Source organism: Chaetodon trifascialis, chromosome 19 (assembly GCF_039877785.1).
Source record: "Chaetodon trifascialis isolate fChaTrf1 chromosome 19, fChaTrf1.hap1, whole genome shotgun sequence".
Classification (NCBI taxonomy): Eukaryota; Metazoa; Chordata; class Actinopteri; order Chaetodontiformes; family Chaetodontidae; genus Chaetodon; species Chaetodon trifascialis.
This window is the reverse complement of record NC_092074.1, coordinates 1,856,245-1,865,306: the sequence shown is the minus strand read 5'-3', so window position 1 is coordinate 1,865,306 and position 9,062 is coordinate 1,856,245. Positions and strand designations below refer to the sequence as shown.

The 9,062-nt window shown below is 43.2% G+C and overlaps 1 pseudogene; it reads left to right on the top strand.

The window, feature by feature from the left end:
- Positions 1-1,409: 1,409 nt before the first annotated feature.
- Positions 1,410-8,541, top strand: LOC139348083 (uncharacterized; annotated as a pseudogene).
- The last annotated feature ends 521 nt before the right edge of the window (positions 8,542-9,062 follow it).

Here is a 9,062-nt window from a genome sequence, read left to right as displayed (position 1 = left end):
TTAAGATACTGCTAATTTATCCAGATTCTCTCAACTACTCGTTTAATCCCTTAACTTTATGTTCACGTCCCTATTATCCCCTTACAACTACTTCTCACTATCGCCAAACTTGTTCTGCCATTGCGTTGCCATAACTTTCTTGTGTTCTGTCATATTACCTCATATCTTCTGTCGTACCATTCATGATACATTATTCATTACCCATAAATGTGCTTAATAAATGAGATTCTGATTTAAGTCCTGGTTAGACAGTGTTTCATTAGTGTTTCATCAGCGTTATAGCAGTTAATTTCTGCAGTCCTTCTTAGCTGAAGAAGGTGGTGCCCCGTCATTTTATCAACGAATGCAACATCAAATTAAGTTAGTTCCCCTACAGCTGTCATGCTGTATTTTTGAGTGGGATGGAGGTGATATGGCTCTGCTGCAGCAGGCCAAGAGAGAACAGTTGAGACTTGAAGGTGTCCCAGGAGCAGAGACACTGCATGAAAAGTCACATTTCCGTCAATTTCCGTCACTGTAAATTGCCATGGAAGTTCTCCTTCAGCCACTGTGACCATGAGGTGTTAAAATGCAAATGTAAATGCTGCAAAGCTATACAAATGCAAATTGGGATTTTGTGTGTGTGTGTGTGTGTGTGTGTGTGTGTGTGTGTGTTCTGTGCCTACAGAATACAATGATTTTTTTTTTTTTTCATGAGGATTTAAAAGTGTGTTTAAGTGTCCTGACTCTCAAAGGCCTTTAATTTTCCACTTAAATTGCTAAATCAAAATTGTGAAAATAAAAGCATCTACAGTTCTTGGACACTGATCACAATTTTTCGCATTTTGCCACCACAACACCAGATGAACAATGCTTGTGTGATTAGCTTGCAGGGTCAGTCCACTGATGATTCTTTAAGTAGGAATAAAAAGGGAACACACCAAAGTAACTTTTTTTTTTTTTTATTTTCAATGATGACACTTTAAAGAAGTTTACATGTTTTATACAATATTCAGGTACAAAAATAGAAAATCAAAGTACCTAACAAAATCACAGCATGTTTTTCATTTACGCAACAAAAATGGTCTCACGAGAAATTCCGAGAGCGCGACCTCGCATATGATTGGGCGCCTCCTCTGACGCAATGGCGTCGGCAGAAAACGACCTCGGCGCGCCTGTGAACGCGAATCGAGCTTGGATTACAACAGTTACGTTTTGGGTCCTGCTAAACTTTAACTCTGTTCATACAATGGCCGGACGTCGTCTTCAGTTCATCCCAGAAGGCACTCCTCTGCGACGAGTGAACGGCCTGGCTGCGGAGCGACCATATCCAGAAAGTCCAAACAATTTAGAGAAGAAACTGCTGAGCGTCTTCGGTGGATTGTCTCGGCTGCTAACGCAGCTGATCGCAGTTGGTGAGGAGAATGACCATGATAAAAGCCAGACTGCTCACTCAGGAGGAGCAGCCCCGACTGAACTGCAGCTGTGGAGACGAAGAGATGGGTGTGTAAGTTACGTAAGTAACGTTAGCATTTAGTACCACATTGTGCAGTTTTTAGGGCACCAAACCTTTATTATTCTTATTGCACTACGTTCCGAACGTTTGGTAATCGTTCACGTTACATTTAACATTACAATGTATTTTGTATTTTAAAGGAAAAGGTGCGACGTCTGCACAATAGTGACGGACACGACAGGCGATATGAACCTGAGCAGGGGTAAGTTAATAAAATACACAGGAAATATTCTGCAGAATATAAGTAAATGTAAACGTTGCATGACCTGTACTTTTTGTGTTTTACAGACTAAACTTGCCCCACAACGAAACGGTGACGTCATATTTGATGGCGACTTTAACTGAGAGTCCAGACATGGGTGGTGTGAACAGCAGTCTTTTAAACCCTTTCTGTTGTTTCTTGTTCTATAAGAAAGTCATAGAATTCACATTGAAAGCCCAACTTGCCCAGCACAACAAAACTAAAGACAGACAAACAAAGAAATTTCAGAACTTGCAGTCAAGACATAACACTTCCAACATACAATTGCTCACCTGGAGGCAAAAAAAGTGAAGACTCAACACAGTTGAGTGAGTTACAGAATAGATGGGTTAAGAATCTGTCTGACAGAGTACTTACCCAGCCGGAGAAGGAGGTTTTAGCTAAAGGATTGAATTTTGCCATGACACCACAACAAGTCCCAATAGTTGATCTGATCACGGCAACAGAATCAGCTATAAAGAAAAACAACCAAACAGAAACAGAAGGTGAACAGCTCAGGTTGAAAGTGTCGGCAGCTCTCTCCAATGCTAAACCTCCCCCTTCAAACCTCACCTATGAGGAAAGAAAAGCCGTGGCATCACTGAGCAAGGACGAAAACATCACAATCTTGCCAGCAGACAACGGGAGATGCACGGTAATTCTTAACACAAACGACTACCAAGACAAGATTCTTTCACTACTCAATGACAGTAACACATATGAATGCCTGAAACGAGACCCAACCAGTGGGTACAAGAGAACAATCATAGAATATCTGCAAAGTTTACAGAAAGAAGGAGCCATTGACCGTTTGCAATATCACAGGTTATACCCACAAGAGTCCATCCCAGGCATCTATGGACTCCCAAAAATACACAAAGAAGGAGCGCCTCTCAGACCTATTGTCAGCAGCATCAACTCTGTGACATACAACATTGCTAAGTTTGTGGCCAACATCTTAGCACCACTGGTTGGCAATACGCCACACCACATCCAGAACTCTATGGACTTTGTAAATAAGGTCCGGGACTTAAAACTAGACCCATCAGAAACAATGGTTTCCTTCGATGTCACATCGTTGTTCACCTGCATTCCAACTCAGGATGCAGTGGAAACAGTGAGGTGGCAGTTGTTACAAGACAACACTTTGCAGAACAGAACTACCCTTAACCCAGAGCAAATATGCAATTTACTGGAACTCTGCTTAAAAACCACCTATTTTCAATTTAGGGGGAGGTTTTACAGGCAAAAACATGGGTGTGCGATGGGTTCACCAGTATCCCCCATTGTGGCTAATCTGTACATGGAGAACATGGAAAGAACGGCCCTGAACTCTTTCAAAGGAACAACACCAAGTCATTGGTACAGATATGTGGAGGACACGTGGGTAAAAATCCAAAGCCAAGAAGCGCAAGCCTTCACCGAGCACATTAACTCAGTGGACAAGAACATCAAATTCACTCGAGAGGATGTCAAGGACATGAGTTTGCCTTTTTTGGACTGTGATGTCCACATCGGAGAGAACAGGAGCCTCCATATTGGGGTTTACAGAAAACCTACTCACACAGACCAGTACCTCCTTTTTGACTCACATCACCCACTGGAACACAAACTGGGTGTTATCAGAACTCTCCAGCACAGAGCTGATAATGTTCCAACCAGCCAACAGGCCAGAGACAAGGAACACAAACACCTGAGGGATGCTCTCAAAACTTGTGGTTATCCCAGCTGGTCTTTTGTGAAAAGTTCAGCCGCTTCCAGAAAGAACAGGGTGACAGAGGAAGAAAAGAGAGACAGACAGCATAACATTGTCATTCCATATGTGTCTGGTGTATCAGAGAAACTCAGGCGAATCTTTAACAAACACAACATCCCGGTACATTTCAAACCTGGGAACACTCTCAGACAAAGGCTGGTGCACCCCAAAGACCGGACACCTCATACTCAGAAGAACAATCTGGTGTATGCAGTCCAGTGCAGTGAGGAATGCACAGACTTATATATTGGGGAAACAAAACAGCCACTGAGCAGACGCATGGCACAACACAGAAGAGCTAACTCTTCAGGTCTAGACTCAGCTGTTTACCTGCATCTCAAGGAGGAAGCACACTCCTTTGAGGATAAAAATGCATGCATATTCTGGACAGAGAAGACAGATGGTTTGAAAGAGGAGTGAGAGAAGCCATCCATGTCAAGGTTGAAAAACCATCTCTGAACAGAGGGGAAGGTCTGAGACACCACCTGTCTCCCACATACAATGCTGTCCTTTCATCTCTTCCAAAAAGATTCAAAAACTTAGCCTCTGAAAATAAACAACAAAGCCATTCACACATGGCTCAAGGAGCCTCCCAATGACAAGAATGGGACACTAACGAGGCAGACGACTGTCGTTGACACCCAAGGGTCGCACCCTACCCCGCCTTAATGGGGGATTGTTTGCCTCACAATAGAGTGATACCATCCTTGGTTTTGGGGGTTGGCCTCACTCAGAGGATAAATACTTGAACCTAACACCATTTCATTGGACTAGGGCTGTCCTATCTAGGCCGGTGCGCATGAACTGATGAAGCCTGCTCGGATGAGAGGCGAAACGTCTTCCAAGACAAACTGACAAAGTCCAGTTGCAATCGATTGAATGCCCTGAAGCTTACAATGACCTGGATGAATGAGAATATTCACAGGCATGTTTCTTGTTGTTGTTTTTACTGAAGCCTGTCTTAATTATTTCAAACCAATATATATTTTCTTCCAGCGGCCTGTAAGACATATTATGAGATGGTGTGGAGGAGCTTCCAGTATGCCCAGCCAGCTCTTTCAGTTCAGGCAGCAACTGTGAAGATTTCAGCTTGCAGCAGACAGAGAAGGAAGCAGGTAGAGTCCCATGAATGCCGCTTTATTTTCACGACAATGTAAAAATGGGCTGAATTTTATTTATTATCTGCATTGTTTTTGACAAACATGCTCACATATGTTATCATGTGTTATTGTTTCTTAGCAGTACTAATATTATATTAACACCTGTATTTACAGCTGCTGGAAGCAAGAAGGAGTGTCCTAGCTCTCCAAACTCTGCCAGACACTCCACTCACATGATCACTCACTCATGTGATTGGAGTTGCTATCCAATCACATGATGGTTTCCTTTTAAAATGCCTGTGGAATCATCTTCACAAACATCCATTGGATGATTCCACAGGCATTTTAAAAGGAAACCCTCACGTGATTGGATAGCAACTCCAATCACATGAATGAGTGACCATGCGATTGGATGGCAACTCTGCTGTTATTGTTCATCTGTGCACCACATATATATATATATATACATACATACACACACACACACACACACACACACACACACACACACACGTATGTATGTGTGTGTGTATATATATACACACACACAAAGGACATAGTTGACAGAGTTGACAGTTGACAGAAACATGTTAAAAAAGTCTTTAATGAAATTGTGGCAAATAATACAACACATCGACAAGGAACAGCAAACAACCTAATAAAACCAGTGACTACTGGGGACTGGGCTACACAGCTGGTCCCTGGTGCCTGGAAAAAAAAGGAAATCTACAGAGGGGATCCCTGGTACAGTCTCTGGGTTGGGCCATGCCACTGGTCCATGGTGCATGAAAAAAAGAGTCTATCTAAGGCCTCTGGAAATGATTCTTTGCTGCCTCTGGGTCATACTGAGTTGGCACCTGTCACTTTGAAGGGGACTCCATGCGCAGCCTCTTGCGGTGTGTCGCCACATTCTTTTGGTCGCTCTCCAGCCAACCCTGAAGTGTCTGGCAGAGCTGGGAGAGCGTCTGACTGCGGAAAGATAGAGGCTTTACTATCCACCCAGCTTCCCCTTCCGCGGTCTCATCCTTCTCATCAGACATCATGGCTGAAATCTTCAGAGCTGCTGCTTGAACTGATAGAGTTTGCTTGGCATACCTGAAGCTCCTCTGCACCGTCTCATAATATGTCTTACAGGCCGCTGGAAAGAAAGGGGTTAAATAATAATAAAAAAAAACTTACATAAAAGGACTCCTCTGACCACACCATCCATGTCTGGACTCCCAGTTACAGTGGCCATCAAAGGTGACATCACCGCTTCGTTGTGGGACAAGTTCAGTCTGTAAAACACAAAAAGTACAAACAGGTCATGCAACGTTTACATTTACTTATATTCTGCAGAATATATCCTGTGTATTTTTGTGTATTTTATTAAATTACCCCTGCTCAGGTTCATATCGCATGTCGTTTCCGTCACTGTTGCGCAGACGCCGCACCTTTTCCTTTAAAATACAAAAATACATTGTAATGTAAAATGTAACGTGAATGGTTACCAAACGTTCAGAACGTAGTGCAATAAGGATAATAAAGGTTTGGTAGCCTAAAAACTGCACATTGTAGTATTAAATGCTAACGTTACTTACTGCAACTTTTGGGTTATGCACCCGTCTCTTTCTTTTCTGGTCTTCTCCACAGCTGCAGTTCGGTTGGGGCTGCTACTCCAGAGCGAGCAGTCTGGCTTTAATCTCAGCCATTTTTCGTTTTAAGTCGGCCACCAATCGCGTGATCAGCTGCGTTACCTGCCAAGACAATCCACTGAAGGCTCTCAGCAGTTTCTTCTCTAAGTCATTGTTTGGACTTTCTGGATATGGTCGCTCCGCAGCCAGGCCGTCCACTCGTCGCAGAGGAGTGCCTTCTGGGGTGAACTGAAGATGACGTCTGGCCATTGTATGGACAGAGTTAAAGCTTAGCAGGACCCTAACCCTAACTTTTCTGATCCAAACTCCATTGATAAAATAGCGTTTTCTATGCTCATAATAATGCGTCTTAGAGAGTTCCTGGTCACAATGGTGGTCCAGGAACAAATGAGGTAATTTTCACTTTGGTTTAGGGATATCCATTTTGGATGTAGCTGAGCGGAAATTGGACTGTTGTGGCAGCATCCAAATGTTTGCTTACATCCCAGAAATACCTTGCCGACGTCATTGCGTCAGAGGAGGCGTCCAATCACATGTGAGGTTGCGCTCTCGAGACAGGAGCATATAGGGCAAAGTCAAAGGCAGAGCAGAAACGATTGGAACATGAGCATGGAGCAAGATGGTCAGAACTCTTCCGCTTGAATTGCTATAATGCCATCAGATTTGTCGTCATAGATCCAATGTAGAGGCACATCCAATGTATCTTCTTCTTGGTACAGCAAGACATGCATTCCGACTGTGGACAGAATTGGGCATTTTAACAACAAAAAGCTTGGATGAACTTCAGACTAGGGTGGAAAATATCAAAGTACCAAACAAAGTTGGCAGAATTCCCTTACGAATTTCATCTGGCTTTGCAGGTTTTACAGCAGATCAATGGAAAAACTGTACGACCATTTACTCCTTATTTTGTCTTAAGGGGCTTATCAGCAGACGGCATTATGACATGTGGTTTGACTTTGTGCAGGCCTGTATCATACTCTGCTAAAGAGTCATATCCATCCAGAGACTGGAAGAAGCAGATAGATACCTACAGACATTTCTAACAAAATTTGTAGAACTGTTTGGTCCACTGCACTGCACCCCTAACATGCATCTACATCTTCATTTAAAGGAGTGTGTTTTTGACTATGGACAAGTGTATTCTTTCTGGTGTTTCTCATTTGAGCATTTCAATGGAATACTGGGAAAGTCTAATACCAACAATAGGTCACTTGAAGTCCAGATTATGAGGCAATTTCTACAGAGTCAGCATTTTAGCATGCCGTGGACATGTGAGTATGGAGCTGAATTTGCCAGTATGACAAATGATGTGATGACTCAACTGATGAGCTTTATGTAAGGCACAACATTGTGGTGTCAGCAGAAAGACTTCTCTTGGAAAACTGTACTGTGGTGCCACTCCCTCCTTTCCACCAGATTATTCTGGATGAGCATGATAGACATGCAATGCTGACAATGTATCATCAGATGTACCCAGAAAACCGTGTCCTTGAGGTTGACTGTTTTGGTATGACATGCAAAAGGGTGACACATCTTGATGTAACTTACTCCATAGAAGGATCTCGAGCAGAGAGATAAGCATATGTATATGTATGCTAAGTTTTGAAGAGCCCATAATTGACCCTCTGTCTGAACCAGGACCAGTCATTATTAAGCAGTTCTTGTTTGTTAATGTCCTATCAAAAGGTGCTGCATTCAAACATGTCGTTGCACGAGTTTCTTGGCCTCAGCCCCACCCAGAGCGACATTTTTACGGCAAGCCAGTAGAAGGAGTTTGCAGGGATCAGACACCTCGCATCCACTACCCACAGGTGGTGAGAATAGGGAACACATCATCCCCTCTGGTCCTCAGCACGGGCACACCACAGGGCTGTGTGCTTAGTCCAGCTCTCTTCACCCTGTTCAGACATGACTGTGCTGCCACCCCCCCCCCCAACACAGTCGTGAAGTTTGCGGATGACACTACAGTAGTGGGTCTCATCTCAGACAACAACGAGACCCACTACAGAGAGGAGATTTACCAGCTCACCCAGTGGTGTTCAGCCAACAATCTGGTTCTGAACACAGGGAAGACCAAGGAGGTCATTGTGGACTTTAGGAGGTCCAGGAAGACGGATCACGCCCCCCTCCTCATGGACGGAGAAGTGGTGGAGCGTGTGGACAACATTAAGTTCCTGGGTCTCCACATCACATCTGACCTCTCCTGGTCCATGAACACCTCCCGCCTGGTTAAGAAGGCACAACAAAGGCTTTTCTTCCTCAGGAAACTGAAAGGGGCTGGACTTTCCTCTTGGCTGCTCATGAACTTTTAGAGGTTTACGATCGAGAGTATCCTCTGCCTCAGTGTGACAGTGTGGTATGGCAGCTGCACGGCACAGCTACATTTTTGGTATATTTTCATTGCATTTTATGTATATTGTATATATGTTTTAAATGCTGACTTTTTATGCTTGTGAGTTTACTTTATCTTATTTTATTATCTGTTTTCTACACGGGGGTTGCAATGCTAATTTCATTGACATGTCCATGCTCAATGACAATAAAAGCAATCTTGAATCTTGAATCTTGAATCTATCGTTTCTCCCTGTTGAACGAATAGCTGGAAGATGTGTGGTCAACACATCCACTGTGCAGTTAAGCCACACCAGAGAAAGGGTAACTGTAGTCATGCCACTATAAACAAACTATAACCAGCAACTCTTTTTTCCATATATTTTTACTTTTAAAGGATGCAGAGTTGAAACTAGTCTAAAGACTGTACAGCATGATTGAAATTAATTTTTTTTACTAAGCTATCCCTTTTAAGCTTTCCTTCATGTAAGTCAGTTTTTGT